The 18,885-nt window shown below is 32.4% G+C and overlaps 1 pseudogene; it reads left to right on the top strand.

Moving 5' to 3' along the window:
* Positions 1–12,667: 12,667 nt before the first annotated feature.
* Positions 12,668–18,885, top strand: LOC120264940 (annotated as a pseudogene).

Here is an 18,885-nt window from a genome sequence, read left to right as displayed (position 1 = left end):
ATTGGAATATCTATATATATATATATATATATATCTTTAAATGATCAACAAAATCAGGCAAATTGATATATATACACATATATATTCATGTTTATTTTATTTTATTTATTTATATATTTTTTTAATGATTCAAATGTTTTACATGAGAGCATTTTACTCAGTATATTTTCATTTATATAAAATAAATATAATTTAATATGAACTACGTTAATTTTGTAAGTTTCAAAACGGAAGATATATAAAGTCTAGTCTTTGTTTTTTATATTAAATTATAAAAATAATATGGAAATCTACTAAAGAATTGAATATTTAAGTACTTCTCGTTAATTAAATTATTTTAATAAATCCATATTTAATTTGTAACTAATAATTTGTGGCATAATCAATTAATTATAACTTATCCTCTTGCATGAGTAACAAAGTTTCGCATGGCACGATCACATATAAGTTGAATGAATGTCATAAATCGGGACCTAATCGACTAATCAAGTATTCGAATCGGGACCTAATCAATAATCAATTTGGTTAATATCTTTAATTAATTATTTAAAAATATCTTTAAACATGCAATTACTTAATTAATTACTAATTAATGATATTAACAAAAATAAAAAAACCTAATCATAAATGACATTATTTATATAGTATGACATTATTCATATTATATTTATATAATATAATATGAACTTTTGTTTTGAACCTTTGGTTGAACCGTATGTGGAACTGCCGGTTGAACCGCATATGGAACCGCCGATTGAACCGCCGGTTTCACGGTTTTTAAATTTTGAAACCGGAACCGAACCTTATATGAAGGTTCCGGTTCCGGTTTTAGGACGGTTACGGTTTTTTCGGTTCCGGTTCCGGTTTTTGGCGGTTCGGTTCCGGTTCGGTTCCACGGTTTCGGTTCAAAATGGCCACGTCTAGGTTAGGTTATATAAACATAATCAGTACTTTTTAGAATCTTTTAATATTTTTTTATCATTTGTAATAATTTTATATTTTTTTCTAAACAATTATTTTTTCTAATTTTAATACTTTTTTTTACATGATTTTTAATAATTTTTATAATTCTTTATTTTTTATAAAAAAAATAGACTATAAAAAAGTATTACAATTATAATGAAATATTTAAAAGTATTAAATATATTTTTATAACCTGATCTTGACCAAGTGTTAGAAAAGATTGGGATTGGGACTTAGTTTAGGGTTTCAAGTTTGACGAGTTTCATACGAGGATCGGAAATGATGTGGCAACACATGTGATAGTAGGTGGAAGTCCTTTGATTTTTTTAATAGGTTTTATAATTTTATAACATTTATAATATTTTTATATTTTGAAATTTTTAATAATTTTTAATAATATTTATAATTTAATTTTTTATAATTTTTAATCATTTTTTATAATTTTTAATAATCTTTATAATATTTCAATAATTCATTGTTAATACTTAAGCCACATCAGTAGAATCTAACGGAGAAGCTTATGGTGTTTGGTAGAGGAACTTAATTTACCTAAGAATATCCTATTTGGTCCTTGTAATACACTCAATCTCCCCCTTCAGTCCCTCTATTATAATTTGCCCTTAAAAGATCCCTATATAATCCAGATTTGGTAAACTAAGTCCCTCACCCTGACGTCTGTTTTTTTCGTCCATCCATGCTTACATGGTTTTTTTATTATTAAAATATTATTAAAAAAATATTTTTTTAATGATACAGGTCTGGGTCCATGTTGGATCTAAACCCGATAACAAAACTCTTTTGAGGACCCTCCCTCCAGTCATCTTCTCTAGCAAGATCACGACGTGAAGCAAGGATGTTCACTCCGGGAGATGTCCGATAAGTAAGTTGGGTCCTCTGGATGAGAACGGCGCCACCACCGGCGATGGCCAGATCCCAACCTTAGTTCCTTCAAAAGTTAAGCTTGAAAGTTAAGCTTGTAGTGGCGAGTGTAGTAGTGGAGCTGTAGTGTTTAATGGTTTTCCCGGAGGTCTCACTGACGACAACAGCTTGGAGGAGGTGAGCATCAATGACAAGCTCTTCGCCATTGGCGTCGGTGTTGGTGAGTATCATACCAATAGTGCGACACCGCCGGTGTCATTCTCTCACCAACTCTTCCACCCCTTCTCTTGTTTGCAGCCCTCTTTACTCTGATCACCTCCTCCATCACACCACTTCTCCTCCTCATCATCATCATCATAATGATGATCACCATGTTTATTTAATCTAATTTATTTTAATTTCTCCTTTTTCTTTGTTTATTTGTGTGTGTGTATTGAATATATTGTTTGGTTTTGATGATGTTGATGTTATTGATCATTATAAAGCATTTGTGCCATGGCTAATGGCTTCTGCAAGAAGTTGCTGGTAGGAGAAAAAGTTTCTCCTCTTCACAAGATCATCACGGGTGAGTCTTTCTTTTTATTTTCTTTTTCTTTTTCTCTTGTTTCTTGTTTATTTGATTATTCACTCGGTCTTAAAATTAAAAGTTGGTATGTTTTTTGAAGAGGGTGGTGAAGATGGTGGGAAAGAAGTAAACTTGGACACCAAAGTCCAATAGGAGTGCTGCAAGTAGGTTATCTAGATCAGCGATGACAATGATATGCAGTCAATATAGAGGTGCAAAGCCGGGCGTCTTTGGCCCGAGCCCGGCGCTGACCCGGCCGAGTTTGGGCCGTGCACGGCTCGGCACGGTCAACTATAGTGCCGTGCTAGGCCATGCCACGTGGCCCAGCGGGCCGGCGACGGCCCAGCTGACCCGCCATGGGCGTCTGTGGCCCGAGCAGCGGGCCGACCCGAGCATGACCCAGCTGACTCGCCATGGGCCGTCTTGGCCGAGCACGCTGGGCCCGGCCCAGACCGCGCCCGCCACCGCGTTACCGTTATGCGGGCGACGGCCCGCCATCCCATTTATTTTTAATTAATTTAAATATTAGAAAATGACTATTGTAGCCCTCCTAACAACTATAAAGCGGCTAGTTTTTAAGGCTATTTTAGACTTTAAAATGTAATTACTTTTTTACCCTTTTTACCAACAATAAGCGGCTAGTTCACAAGGGTATTTTGAGAATTAGAAGATTTTTAAAAAAATCTATAAATACCCTCAAACACTTACATATTTCTCCACACCAAATTACTCATTCTTGTTCTAATCTCTCAATCATTGAAGTCTCCAAGCTCTTTTTAGTTCTCAATCTCTTCAAGTTCAAGATTTGAAGTTTGTCAAATTCGGCTCAAGTGTTTCATCAATCCGGCAATTTCCCCACCTTTTCATCAATTCATCAATTCGGAATTTTCAAGAAATCCACGAATTAAATTTACATCATCAAGGTTGAGGGTAACCCTAAACCCTTTTTATTTTTTTATAATGGCGGCTCTCCCAATTTTTCTTTCGATACACCATTTTTTAATGAAAACAACTCGGGAAAAATTTTTGATGATTCACGACTCGAGCCCTGAGCACATTCTTGAATCCCCTAATATGGGAGCGTCTAGTAACAAGCCTCAAACAAAGCACAAGAAAAAGAACTTACGGTGTATGGCAATTTTATAATATTGTTGAAATTCAAACAAAGGGACTCGTGCCATTTTGTAAAAAAATGCAAAAAGATTTTTTTCTTGTCAAACTTGAGTGGAGCGGGTCATATGAAAAAGGCATGCCGACAAACATACTACTAATCAAAATGATCCTTCCCAAACACAAATTAGTTTTGCAAATTCAAGTATTGGAACTTTTTGTTTTCAATGAAAAATGCAAGAAAAATGGATTGCAAAATTTATTGTTCAAAATGAACAACCTTTTTATCTTGTTGAAAATCTCGCATTTATAAAAATGCAAGTTAAGGGTTTTAATCCGAATTTTAAATCTGTTTCAAGGACTACTATGAGAAAGTATTGTCTTATTATTTATGAAGAATATAAAGAAAAATTAATTTCCGAAATGTCTAAAGGTTTATTTAAAATTTCTCTTACTTCCGATATTTGGTCTTCTCAAAATAATTCCGATTATCTTTGTGTTACCGCTCATTATATTGATAATAATTGGACTTTGCAAAAACGTATTTTGAGTTTTAGTGATACCGGAGAGGGCCTTACACCATCCGAGCGTTCAACTTCAACCCGTGTTGATGAAGAAATAGATTAATCAAATGAAGTTTGAAGTTTGTAATTTTCTAAATTGTTTCGAAGTTTGTAATTTTCTAAGTTGTTTTCATAGTTTTTAAATAAATGGCAATTTTTTTCCTATATCTATTTGTAATTTATTTTTAGTTTATCTCTATTTTTTCAATGTAATTTTATTTTCTAATATTATGTTAAATTTTAAAAAATTGTCTTTTTTGTATTCATGTAAATTTAAATTTTTTGCATATTTTTAATTATTTTTTCTATAGTCTTTATGTGTTGTACACTTTTTACAATCAAGAAACTTATATTTTATGATATTTAGATTTTTCTTAAAAATTTCCTTAATTTTAGTATTTTTAAAGTATTTTATATAATTTTTACAAATTTTACAATATTTTTAAAGAATTTATAATTTAAAAATAAAAAAGGTGGGCCTACCCGACCCGGCCCTGACCAGTGGCTTGGCGCGTGTCCCGCAGCTGGTGACCCCCACTGTCACGGTGGGCCGTCTTGGCCCGGCACGATTGCAAGCCGGGCCGGGCCGGCCCGAGCATCTGGGATGCTCTCGGGCATGCAGCCGTGCCGGGCCGTGCCGGGCTAGGCCGGCCCATCTTGCAACTCTAAGTCAATAAGAGTAGCTTAAATGAGGGAAAACTCATTTTTGATATGAGATGCATGGAAAGACCAAAGAAACCATAGAATAGTATAGATTTTTAAATTTTGCTCATTTTGAAAGTACTTAAGGTTCGTTTGGATCATGGAATAGGAATAACAATGGTAATGGCAAAGGCAATGGTAATGGTAATGGTAATGGTAATGTGAATGAAAAAGTTGTTTTGTTGAAAAGAATAAATATTGAGAATGGAAAAAGTGGGATAGAGAATTGTATCAAAATTATTTTAATGCATTTAATATAAGTAAAGATATGTTAATATAAAATAATTATATATAAATAAATATCTAGTCTTAGTAATTATTATAATTAAATATTTAGAATAAATAATTTATTTTTCCATTAATCAATTAAAAAATTTATTTTAATTATCCTCTTTAATTTATTTGAAATATAGTAAATTTGTTCTAATTATTTAAATTAATAATTTTATTTAATTAAACATTTACTTGGTAAAAGTGTTATTTCACTTTAATTGCCATAATTAAATACATTTATTAACTATTTTATTTAATTAAATCTACATAGGGAAAAAATATCATTTCACTTTAATTATTATAATGTAATATGTATATTAAATAATTCTTGTTAATTAATATTTATTTTAATTATTGTAATATTTAAATGACTCAATTTCATAATCAATGAAAAAAAGTGAAGCAAGGGTAAATAAGAAATTTTCAAGTTATGCCCTTCCAAATCCTCCAACTTTGGCAGGCATGTTATTAATGTATGGACAACCATCTCATTAACCTCAATTTGAATTTTAATCCTTTGTTGAGTACATCCAAATATAGGCATGGGTTAAGGGGGCAATGTCCTAACGTACTGTTAGTTTGAAGTGATTGATCAGCAAAGTAACTCAGTAAATTAAGTCAAGAAAATGTAATGTTATCATGGCACACCGAATTGATTAATTAAGTAGAATAGTTTATATATATTTTTTATATTCTCATATGATAAATTTTTTTTAATGTAAGTGAACAAGTGGTATCAAGGCTGTGTATACACGTGACATTAATATCTCAATACACTAATATTTTTACCCAAAGTGAGTTGAAATTCAAACTCATCTCCTCAACAAAGGCACAAACATCTATGTAAAGAACTTGGTGCTAATAGACCAGTAGTGATTAATATTCATTGCATTAGATGCTCGTATCTAAAGTGTTATGTGTGAGCAAATATAAAAACCTATTGTTTTTAAATAACTATGCATGCATAGTTAAAGTTAAAAAAAAACACGCAAAAAATAAAAAATAAAAAATAAAAAAAAATAAGAAAGAAGAAATAACATAGACACAAAACCTAACCATTCATACTAAATATTAAACACTTGTGTCTATCACAATCCTTTTTATTATAGTCCTTCCTCCCTTCTGAAATACGAATAAAAAATAAAATAAAATATTTAAAAATTTAGTATAAAAAAACTAAATTACTAAATTACATATTTCTTAAAACTATACATTTTTTTTTATATACTATGAATATAATTCTCTTTATTTATATGACTAAAAAAATTATGGTGATTGTGCCTACTTTATTATTATTATTATTATTATTATTTTGTATTTTTTTTCTTTGTAATGTTTGTTTCATTTACATTGGATTTATTATGGTTCATTCATGCAATCTCAGACGAGGTTTTATGTGTATACTATGAAGGAAGCATTTATTAAAATATTTTATATAATGCATAAAATGTTGCATGTACACATTGTCACATTCAACAGAAATTCTAAATAATCTCAAAAGAAAACAAAATCTGCAATCTTAAAAAAAAAATAAAAATAAAAATAAAAAACTGTAATCTGGGACACTCTCTGCAGAATCATGATTCATGCTTTATGTCTTCTCTATCCTTAATTTTTAAGATCACTTAAATGTTAAATTTTTCCTTTCAAAAAGAATCATCTAACACAGGATAAAAGAGTGAGAGTAGAGCCCTAAAATCTAGGGATGGCAACGGGTAAGGTATGGGTAGGGTATGCCAAAACCCTTACCCGTCTGTAACTCTACCCGTACCCGTCACCTCATCCCGTACCCTTCGGGTAAAAAAATCATACCCTTACCCTTACCTGCGAGTATCGGGTATACCCGCAGATATGCATCTTACCCGTTGTTCAAATTATCGAATTAAATTTAAATAATAATAAAAAAATAAATTAATTATACATTATATTACAATCTTTAAAACACATCCATAAATTCAAAATTACGAGTTGATATATATTTTGCTTATCTTAAATTATATAATCAGCATAAAAAAATGAGCGTCTATTTAGGACTCGATGGTAACTCTACCTTTTGTTTTGTTCATGTTTAACCATCTTGGTTTTTTTGTTTAAAAATTTTTTTCATATATCTACTATTTATATTTTTATATAGCTTCAAATTTTATAAATATCTAGTAATAATATCTAGTAATATTTTTGTTCTCATAAGTTATATCCAATTGATTTTTTTATTAGTATCTTATTTTTTTCATGATGTTCTTATAATTTTTTTATATTTGTTTTATTTTTTTAATTTAATTATGATTCTTAATATATATCTAAAAATTCAATTTTGATAATATTATCAAATATAAATATAGAAATTAAATAAAATTTAAAATAATATATTAAGAGAAAATTTGAAGTATTATTTTCAAATTAATCACTATGAAAATAGATATTGAGTAAATTGTGAGTAAATGTTTAGTTTTATAAAAAAATTATATATATATATATATATATATGAGAGAGTAAGAGAGTGCAGATGCGGGGTTTTTACCCGTCACCTCTTCAACGGAGTAAGGGTAAGGGTAAGGAGTGCGGGTAGGGTAGAGGCATCTTACCCAGTACCCGTCTTCGATCAAGAGTAATACCCTCTTTGACCCAGGATCGGATCGTGGTACTCTCATCGCAGTAGAGTCATGAGTGCTGATCTCTACTAAAATCGTCTATGGATACTAGCATAGGATGACTAGTGTTTTGCAATTGTGCCAGTCAAAAAGCTTGACTTCTTAGGTGGAGCCCAACTTTATGTTCTACTTTCTAGAGGGGGCTTCTTAGCCTTCTTTGTTGTTGTTTTTTTTGTCTAACACTATATAACTAGTGGAATGTTTTTTCCCCCCAATTATGTACTTTTGTTTTTTTATTAATAAATTATAAATTTTTAATTTTTAAAATAAATAAAATCCAATCCAATCCAATCCAATCCAATCCAATCTCATGACATCCATAGTAATCCATGTGCAGCACATTCAATACAAATCTTATATAACACATTAGCTATAACTCATACCCACACACAAATACTAGATAATTTCCAGAGAAAATAAGAAAAAGGAAGGACAAATTATGGGAAATCAGACAAAACAATTTTGTTTAATGATTTCTTTTATTAACAATGACGCATAATTAGATAAAGTATACGAATTAAATACCCAATTTAACAAGGAAATAAAAATACTTTTAGAAGGTTTATAACATGTACTTAAAATATTTTAAATTTTGCTTTAGAACAACATAATTACTAAAGAACTTGGATTAAAAAAAATAGTAGAGTAGATTGTCACATAGCAATGGATAGACCACAGGGTCGACCCTGTTCATCTATATATGGTACTATAGTAATGTTGTTCATGCACTATAGCAGTATTGTTCATCCATTGTTCCCGGCTCAAGTATTGTTTATGATATTGTTTAAATGGGTCCGTACTATTTAAATGGATCCAGGGGTGGGTCTATATGGGAGAAGTCTTTTTAGAGTTACATAGTAGGGAGACTTATTAGTTAGGTTTAATTTCTATAAATCATTTTTCACGTGATAGAATTTCATTACTCTATATAATATTTAACAAAATTAATAAGTCCTTAGAGTAGATAAATCATCATAATTAGTGTATTTTTATATTTATTTATTCCTTAACAAATTCTTTATGAGGGCATTCACCAGATATTATAAAAAAAAAAGTTTTGTGTTTCGCAGAGATTTTCTTTCTCCTTTCCCAGGCGATATCTCTTTCTTTTATAGTTATTAAGTGAATTGAAGCTTAACTTCCCAATAATAATGTGAAAAATGGTGAAAAATATGGGAAAACTCTTATCTGCTGTTATAAAGATGCGGTAGGACTATCAAAGTTATCCATCATAATTGTATTAGGGCATCCTCACTCCACTAACAGAGTTAGTGTTAATCGTACTAATCTAAAACTTTTAGAAAAATTACAATGAGTATTAATGAAAGTGAAAGCATTTGAAGGATGGATTGTTACTTATCTTTAGTTGCTGCAATTGAGGTGCCTACAAAATCATGGCTTTTTTTTATAAATATAAAATTTATCTTATTTAATTAATTTATAATGATAATATTAAATTACATAAATTTTATGTTATCATTTTGCAGCTCATAATTTCTTAGACCCCCACAATTTATGATTTTTTTAAAAAAGTTTATGTCAAAAATTTTTATTTATTATTATTTTATCTACAAAAATAAAAATTATTATTATTATTTTTAAATATAAAACTAGTAATATTAAATTATATTAATTTTATCAGATCATCATGTTTGTGGGCCAAAAAATTAAAGAATAATTCCAACATTGCCTGTCCTCGTGCTAGGCTGGGGGTGTATGGCCCGTAGCAAATTCCAATTTCTATCACAATTAAGTCATTGGACCGGTGAAGCTGACCCATCACTATTTATTAATTTGGATAAAGGAATGGGAATGGGAATGGGAATGTAGAGATGTGAATGGCGATGGGGAAGAGGAATGGGAATGTAGGGATGGAGATATAAATAGGGAAGGGGGGATTGGGGATGGGAACAAAAGTAATGTTTTGTTGGAGGGAATGGGGATAGGAATAGGTGAGGGTATAGAGAAAAATTTTAGTAAAATTATTTTTATACCCTTTAATATTTTAATTAAATAATATATCTTAATTAGATGATTATTCAATAGCTCCAATTTTTATAAAAAAATTTAAATGAATTATTAATGTATTCATTTTCTAAATAAATTTTTAAATTTATATATTTTAATTGACGAATATAATTTAATTATTTTTATTTAAAATAAATAAATGTCCAAATTTAATTATTTAATCATGTCATTTCTTAATTTTCATCCAATACAATGTAAATACAATGAAATCACTAAAATTTAAATAAATCTAATATTATAAGGGGTAAAAATATCAATACCTCATCAAGGCATGCTCAATTCCTTCAAAATGAGGAGGATGAGCATGAAGGGTTTGAGGGAGTGGAAGGACATCCACTCCACCCTCAATCCCTTTCCATGCTTTTTTGTGCATGTCCAAATATGGGCATACACATGCACAAGGATCATCCAAACACACCTTTAAAGAGAAATAGACACACTCTCTCTCTCCTTAAAATTAATTTAAAATCATGAAATTATACCAGTGCAAACATACACGAGTAAACTTGAAATTATTGCACGTGAGTGAATATGTTTTAAATTAATTTTCTTAAATAGTGTTTAAATTGCTTATGAGAGAAAGATTTATGATACATATATGAATCTCTCTCTTAACTCTTAAAATCGTTTGAGATTTTATATAAGTGAACAATAGACATGTTTTAAAGTGACTTAATTGAATAATTTTTAAATAAGCTATGTGAAAATAATTTCTCACACACACGCACGCGCGCATACACACACACACACATATATATATATATATGTGCATGTAAATATCTTGAATCTTGAATCTTTAATTGCACTTATCATATATAAGTGAAGAATGAATATGTCTTAAACTTTGCCTCGATGGCCATTGTTGTTTGCTGTTAGTTCCACTGGTGTGATTTGTGGTTTAGAGAACACTCAAACATTCTCACAAAGCTTACACACAAACCAAAGAAAGGAACACACGAAATTAGTAACCTAGTTCGGCATCGACTTGCCCAAATCTGGGGGTCAAGCCTGGAGATAAATAATCCACTAAAAAGAGGTAACAATAAAGAGTGTAATGCTTTTCACTCAACCTCTCAAGGGTAGATAAGAAACCTCATTGGTTTCTCTAATGGCAACTAAAGCTATAACTCTGGTCATCCTCTTTAATCTCAGAGTAAGGTGGTTTATATAGACGACTCAACGTCCCAAATATACCTATAACTCTTTTAGAATCTCCGCGACTACTAATTTTAGAACTTTCCAAAATTAGCTGTTGTAATCAAACTTGCAACATGACCCTGACTGCTGACTTGACTGAGTTCTAGTTCCATTGCAAAGCGACCTCAAGATCCATCAACCTCCTGGTCATGCTTAATCCTAGTCGATGCAACCAGATCTCCTGATCATGACTACAAACAACTAGCCTACCTTCTCAACTCCTCACAATGCAGTTCCCTCGCAAGGGGCGCACAACTTTGTGCGTCTTCACAAAACTTTCCGAGCTTGATCTTCAATTTACCCAAGTTTGGTCTTCAAATCTTCACAAGAATAGATCTTCAATCAATCATGCCAATCATACCAACAATAGGTATGCTTTCAATTAAGTAACTCTCAAATCATACCATTGATAAGTATTCATTCCTTCAATAAGCCTCTATCCATATTTAGTCTTCAGTCAAATCTTTTAAATATGGTCTTGATAAAATTTTGCAATGGTTGCCACGTCACCTTGCCTTGGTGTTAAATCATGGCAATTAAAATGCTTTTGCACTAACATTTGCTTCTTTTTAGTTCACGTTCTTGCTACCTTCTTCTTGTTGTTTTAATAAATTATGATTGATCCACTTTTATAAAAAAAAAATGTTAAGCTAATTTTTATTAATATGTTAAAAAATCAATTACCCATATAGTAATCTAAAATTTCATAATTGTGTTCTACTTGATCAGATTTATTAGTGTGGTTTAAAGGGGCCTCTTAACAACTTTTAAATCTTTTTTCCTTTTTTTTAAATATAAAATAAGTGATTATGGTATTGACTTAATAATACTAATCATAATTAATAAGATTTATTTAAAATAATATAAAAAAAAAGAATATAAAAAAAACATAATTATGAATTTATGATCTATTTTATATAAAAAAAATAAATTTGTCAAATATACATTATATTCATCCTCACTTTTCTTTCACATCCTTCTCACTCTTTTCCTAAACCAAACATAACTTCTTTTAAAACCCTTCATACTTTATCTCCTCCTCACTACTGTAGTTATATTTTTTCCCATCTCCCCTTGAACTGAACATATGGGTTATACGCCCTCCATTCTTTTTTAGTTGTTATGTTTTTAGAGTTACTTCTCTATCGCTTTCTTTACTTTGTCACATTAGAAACTTTATGTGACGTTAAATAATCGAAATTTCTGAATTTTAATTTAATATAACTTTATACAATCTTCAATAAATTACAATTAACTAAATATTAAATTATATACTCCACTAGTTGGGTTTTAAATAGGGATAGTTTTGGAAAGTAATGAATTTTTTTTATAAAATATACATAATCAATTAATTTTAACTAATTTTAACTAATTTTTTTAATAGATGTGAATTAGTTAAATGTGATAATAATAATAATAATAATAATAATATAATAATAATAATAATAATAATATAATAATAATAATAATAATAATAATAATAATAATGTGAGTCAAACCCAAAACACCCAGACAATAATGTTTAATGTATGACAGATGGGCAAGTATTTAAAGCCAGTGGACAAGATTGGGAGTACAGAAAAATAAATATATATATATATATATATATATTTTTTTTTTTAATCTGATGCCTGAACTGGAGCTTTCTTCGCCGACGTTTAACAATACTGGTTTAGTTAGAGTCTTAGAGACTGAGGCACGCAAGTTTTTAAAGCTAGTGGAATGATTGAGAGTACAAAGTAAAGAATAATACCGTTTTCTTTCTTGTAACAACCATATCTTTTTTTCTTACTCTGATGCCGTGACCAGAGCTTACTCTGCATTTATGTTTAGTTAATAATGGTTCAGGCCTACGTTTTCTTGGGTTTCCCTGTAGAGAAACACTCAGACTATGTTTTCTCTAAAGAATTTTCAAGGTTTGTTTCTTTTGTGAGTTCATTTATACATTGCTTTTCTTCTTTGTGTTTCAGCTTGTTTCAGCACTTGACATGAAGTATTCTTAGTTTTGTGCTGTTTATTCTTAGCTTTTGTTTTTATATGGTTTTGTTTGTATGATGATGGTGTAGAGATGTTCACCTGGCTTTGCGAGGGAGAGTTTGAATTGGGATCTTCATGCGTTCAGAGGAGCATGTTTGATTCTTTGAATCTCTTGTTCCTTCTTTCTTTCCTTTTGGCTTTGCTTTATGTTTTCCGAAAGAGGAATAATATTCATGGAAGGAGGAGTAGAGGATGTGTTTATGTCTTTGGTTCAATCCTTTGTGCCATTGCTAGTATCATTTACTTTATTGCTTGTTTATTGGTGAAATTCAAAGGGAATAACAAGCTTCTTCATCAAAATTGGGTGAACTTTGCGATTAGAAGCATTGTTTGGATCGGTTTAGCAGCATCTCTGCAGTTATTGATTAATAAATTCATCAAAGTATTGGTTTTAGCCTGGTGGGTTTGTTTTTCTGTGCTCGAATCAGTTATTGTTGCAGAAATGTTGTTTGTAGGGCAAAGCATACAGATACTTGACATTTCATCTTGGCCAATCTGCTTGTTGCTCTTGTATTGTGCTTTCGATCTTGCTCGAGGAGACAGTCATCAGAACTCTTCTGGTGCTGATTTAGATCAGCATCTATTGTTTGAAGAAGCTAAGGTGAAAACAGAGCTTGAAAAAGCTGGCTTTCTTAGCATGATGACCTTTTCTTGGATAAATCCTTTACTTAATTTAGGCTATCTGAAGCCATTAGTTCTTGAAGACATTCCCTCTTTGAGTTCAGATGATAGTGCTGTTGTAGCTGCCAATATTTTTCTCTGCAAGTGGGGTAACATCAATAAAGAAAAAAGATCATTTACTAGCAATTTAATTATCCGAGCATTAGCGAGATGTTATTTAAAAGAGATGATACAAGTTGGAGTGTATGCTTTACTTCGAACAATAGCGGTTGTGAGCTTACCTTTGCTAGTTCGTGCATTTGTTCACTTGTCAAGCAATGAAGGGAAAGATACATATCAAGGTGTCTTACTTGTTGTTTGCTTGATCCTTGTGAAGTTAGTTGAATCATTTTTCGCAAAGGCATTGGTTTTTCAATTCAAGGAGATATGGAATGAGAATGCGATCGGGCTTTAATGGCGGTGGTGTTTTGAGAAGCAGTTCAAGCTTTCTTGCATTGCAAGGAGAAGGCATTCAATGGGGCAAATAGTGAATTACATTGCTGTTGATGCTTATCGTCTAGGTGAGCTTCTGTGGTGGTTTAACATGGCATGGAGTTTACCACTGCAACTTCTTTTAGGCATTGCCGTGCTTTTTAGTTCTGTTGGCATTGGTCTTCTACTTGGCCTTGTTCCTCTTGTTCTTTTTGGTCTTGCCTAACATTCCATTTTGCAAAGAGGTTGCAAATCTGCCAAACCCATGTTGTTAATGCACAAGATGAGCGGATACTGAGCGATTTGACAGAGATCTTAAACAACATGAAGATCATCAAGTTGCAGTCTTGGGAAGACAAGTTCAAGGAATGTGATTGAATCTATCAGAGAGGTGGAATTCAAATGGATGAAAGAAGCACATATCAAGAAAGCTTATGGAAGTGCATTTTACTGGATGTCTCCTACTTTTATCTCTTCTTTGGTATTTGTTGGATGTTCTCTAATGAAAAGTGCTCCTCTTGATGCAAGCACAATTTTTCACTGTTTTTAGCAACCCTGAGAGTGATGGCAGAGCCAACGAAGATGTTGCAGAGGTAATCTCCATGATAATACAGGCAAAGGTATCGATGGACCGTCTCAATGCGTTTCTGCAAGAAGATGAGTTCAAACATTATGATGTAGTCAGGATTTCAGAAGGAAATTCAGATGCAAAGCATTAGAATCCATGCAGATTTTTAGTTGGGAGGAAAATTCAACTGTTTTGACACTTGAAAAATAAATCTGTTTGTAAATAGGGCCGAGAAAGTCACCATGTGTGGCCCTGTAGGCTCTGGAAAATCATCACTTCTTCTTGCCATTCTTGGCGAAATACCGAAGACATCTGGATTAGTAAGTAGTTACATAACCTTCTTTCAAAACTTTTAAGATGACAAACTCACTGAGGCGAATGTTTATTCAGGTCGAAGTCTTTGGCTCGATTGCCTATGTTTCTCAAACTTCATGGATCCAAAGCGGAACAATTCGTGATAACGTACTTTTCGGAAAGGCAATGGACAATACCAAATATCAGATGACCATCAAGGCCTGCGCACTAGATAAGGATATCGATAGTTTCGAATATGGAGACCTGACTGAGATTGGTCAGAGAGGATTGAACTTGAGTGGAGGGCAGAAGCAAAGGATTCAGCTTGCCAGAGCAGTCTATAGTGATGCAGATATATATCTTCTTGATGATCCTTTCAGTGCTGTTGATTCGCATACAGCTTCCTATCTCTTTGAAGTAAGAACAAATGTTATATACTGTATACATAATTCAAGGTCCTGATATGCTTGTTTTCATATTCTCAGAAATGCATAAACGGGGCTCTGGAGAAGAAGACTGTAATTCTGGTGACACATCAGATTGATTTTCTGACTGAAACTAATAAAATTATGGTAATGTGTTTGTCTTAGATATTGAATTCCTAAAGATGATATGTGCTTAGTATGATGATTTTCGCAGTCATTTCTATCAGGTTATGAAAGACGGTAAAAATTACTCAGTCAGGAAGTTATGAAGAACTATTGAAATCAGGGACGGTATTTGAACAACTAGTGAATGCTCATCAATCTGCCATGAAGGAGTTGAGCACTGGAAATCATGTCCGAAAGGGAAAAAGTCAACAAACTCTTTCTGCTCACTCAAATGAGAAAATCCATAATGTATCAAACAAAGCCTTGCCGAAGGTCCAGCTGACTCAAGAAGAGGAGATGGAAACTGGGAATTCGAGATGGAAACCATATCTTGACTATGTTCTTATTCCAAAAATCTTCGATTTCTTTTTCGCAATGGTTGTGTTTTTCAGTCGTTGTTCATCATACTGCAAAGCAATATCTACATTTTGGCTTGCATTTTAGTTACTCAACTTCCTAAGATAAGTGATGGCATGCTGATTGGAATTTTACAGTGCATTTTTCAATCCTTAGTGCCTTTGCGGCTTTTATGAGGAGTTTTATTTGGTGCACATCTAGCATTAAAAAGCTTGAAGGCATTCTTTTGGTTTGCTCGAGTCTATCTTCAAAGCTCCAATGCAATTCTTTGATTCGACTCCTATGGGAAGAATCTTGACCAGGGTATAGTTCCTATGAAACTATTATTATTTTTTAAATATCATATTAGGACGGATGATATTGAGATTAATAGAATTAGACATTCTTGGTAGCTCGGCTTTATAATCCATCATCTTGGATTATAGAGCTTAGGTACTAAGTACTTCTATTTATATTAATTTCAGTATCATGATAATATTGAGATGCCACAAATGGGATTAAGATGGGTAGAGTAAAATGATGGGGGTAGGGGGTTGAAGTTTTATGTGAACATAGAATGTCTCGGATTGAAAGGTAAGTTTTATAAAACACTAGCTAGGCCATCAATGATATATGGACCAGAGTGTAGAGTGTTGCACGGTAAGATAAGCATGGTTGGAAGGAAAATACTGAGATGAATGTTAGATGCTATTACAAAATGAATGAAGCTTTTTAGGTGGAAGGTCGTAAAAGAGGGAGAGGAAACCTGTGTTTAGCAGAAACTTTGTGTCAGGATACATCTATGCTTGGTTTATCCGGTCTTTTAATTTTGCAAACTCTTTTATGTATTTATTGTCTTCCAAAATGTCACATTTAACCTAACAGAGATTCTATGCAATTTACAGATGATTTGATTAATTGTTTTTGAATTTGACATGATGCAGGCATCTTCAGATATGAGTGTTATGGACTTTCAAGTGCCATATTCACTTGTTTTCACGCTTGTTTCGGCAATTGAGGTCATTGGAACAGTAACAGTGATGGCAACAGTAACATGGCAGGTCCTTATTATTGCGATTCCTATTACCTTTGCTGCAGGACAAGTCCAGGTAAATCTCAGTTCTTGTTTTGCACCACCACAAATTTATTGTTTTGTGATAGATTGAATGACCGAAATTAACTCATCTTAACTTGAAAGACATATTATCTTGCATCTGCAAGAAAGCTGGTAAGAATCAATGGCACAACAAAGGCACCTCTTACGAACTATGCTGCTGAAACATCAAATGGTGTTGTCACAATCAAAGCCTTTTCGATGATACAATGGTTTATCGAGAACAATCTAAAGCTTATCGACACCGACGCAACCATGTTCTTTCACACAATTGCTTTCCATGGAGTGGGCTCTTTTTGCAGTGGAAGCACTTCAAAAACTTGACCATATTCACTCTCTGCTATCTTGTTCGTATTAGCTTTCACAAGGAACCATAACTCCAGGTGATCAGACTGTCATCTGGTTCAATTATAAACGTGAATTCAAGTTTAACAATTTGCCGATCATTCTTTGTTTTTCATGTATCATGTTGTCAGGGCTTGTTGGTTTAGCTCTTTCTTATGCTCTAACACTGACCACTTCGCAAGTGTACCTAACAAGATGGTACTGTAACCTGGACAACCATATCATCTCTGTTGAGAGGATAATTCAATATATGCACATTTCATCAGAACCTCCAGCAATTTTAGAAAGCAATAGGCCACCATTTTCATGGCCCTCAAAGGGAAGGATAGATTTGCAAGATCTTCAAGTAAGCAAGCACACTACTAGCGATGCTACTATTTTAGTTTGCATCACCAGAGCCTCATTTTGCAGTTGGATTACAGATAAAATACCGCTTGCATGCACCACTAGTTCTGAAGGGAATCACCTGTACTTTTCCAGCTGGGCATAAGATTGGTGTTGTTGGAAGGACTGGAAGCGGGAAAACGACACTGATAAGCGCTTTTGTTTCGATTAGTAGATCCAGCAGGAGGGAGAATTCTTATAGATGGTCTTGACATTTGCACCATTGGCCTGAAAAGATCTCAGGTTGAAGCTCAGCATAATTCCTCAAGAGCCAACCCTCTTCAAAGGTAGTATTCGAGTAACTTGGATCCTCTTTGGACAGTATGATGATCGAGAGATATGGGAGGTATATAATATATATTTGAACTCTTGACATATTTTTTTATTGTCGTGAATCCATGGATTTAATGTACTATATTACAGATATACAAGATAACATACTAGCACGTCTTAACAATTACTTACAGGCAATACGAAAATGCCAATTGGAGCCAGTGATTAGAAGCCTTCCTGCCCTTCTTGATTCATCTGGTAAGTAGTTCTTTCTTATTGATTAGGTACTCCACTTATCATATATGAATTTCAGAAATGCTAACAGTGTTACTGTCATATTAATTTTTGAATTAAAAAGTAAGTGATGATGGAGAAAATTGGAGGCGTCGGGCAGCGCAATTGTTCTGCCTGGGTCGTGTGCTCCTCAAGAAACAAAAATTTTTAGTACTCGATGAGGCAACTGCATCAATTGATTCTGCAACTGACAACATAATTCAGCAAGTAATAAATCAGGAATTCTCAGGTTGCACAGTGATAACCATTGCTCACAGGGTTCCAACAGTTATAGACAGTCAAATGGTCATGCTTCTTTCCTATGGTATGCCATCTTCAAATGCATCTCATTTTTATTACAACCAATTCTTTTTCCATATGATTCTTCAATGTTGCATGAAACTGTATTAATTTAACCTTATATGTTGTGTCAGAACCTAAGTACCTAACAGTTCATCATTTGTATTGTTTATCTGTTTATTTTTTCATAGGAGAAGTGGTGGAATATGACAAGCCTTCAACTTTGATGCAGTGCGACTCCTCTTTTTCCAAACTTGTTGCAGAATATTGGTTCAACCATAAAAGGAACGTTGTCTAAGATTTGTATTTTGTTTTTATATAAAATAATAATACTAATACAATGTTTGA

The sequence above is a fragment of the Dioscorea cayenensis genome, chromosome 7, assembly GCF_009730915.1.
Source record: "Dioscorea cayenensis subsp. rotundata cultivar TDr96_F1 chromosome 7, TDr96_F1_v2_PseudoChromosome.rev07_lg8_w22 25.fasta, whole genome shotgun sequence".
Classification (NCBI taxonomy): Eukaryota; Viridiplantae; Streptophyta; class Magnoliopsida; order Dioscoreales; family Dioscoreaceae; genus Dioscorea; species Dioscorea cayenensis.
The sequence above is the reverse complement of the archived record's forward strand: the minus strand, read 5'-3'. Positions and strand labels throughout refer to the sequence as shown.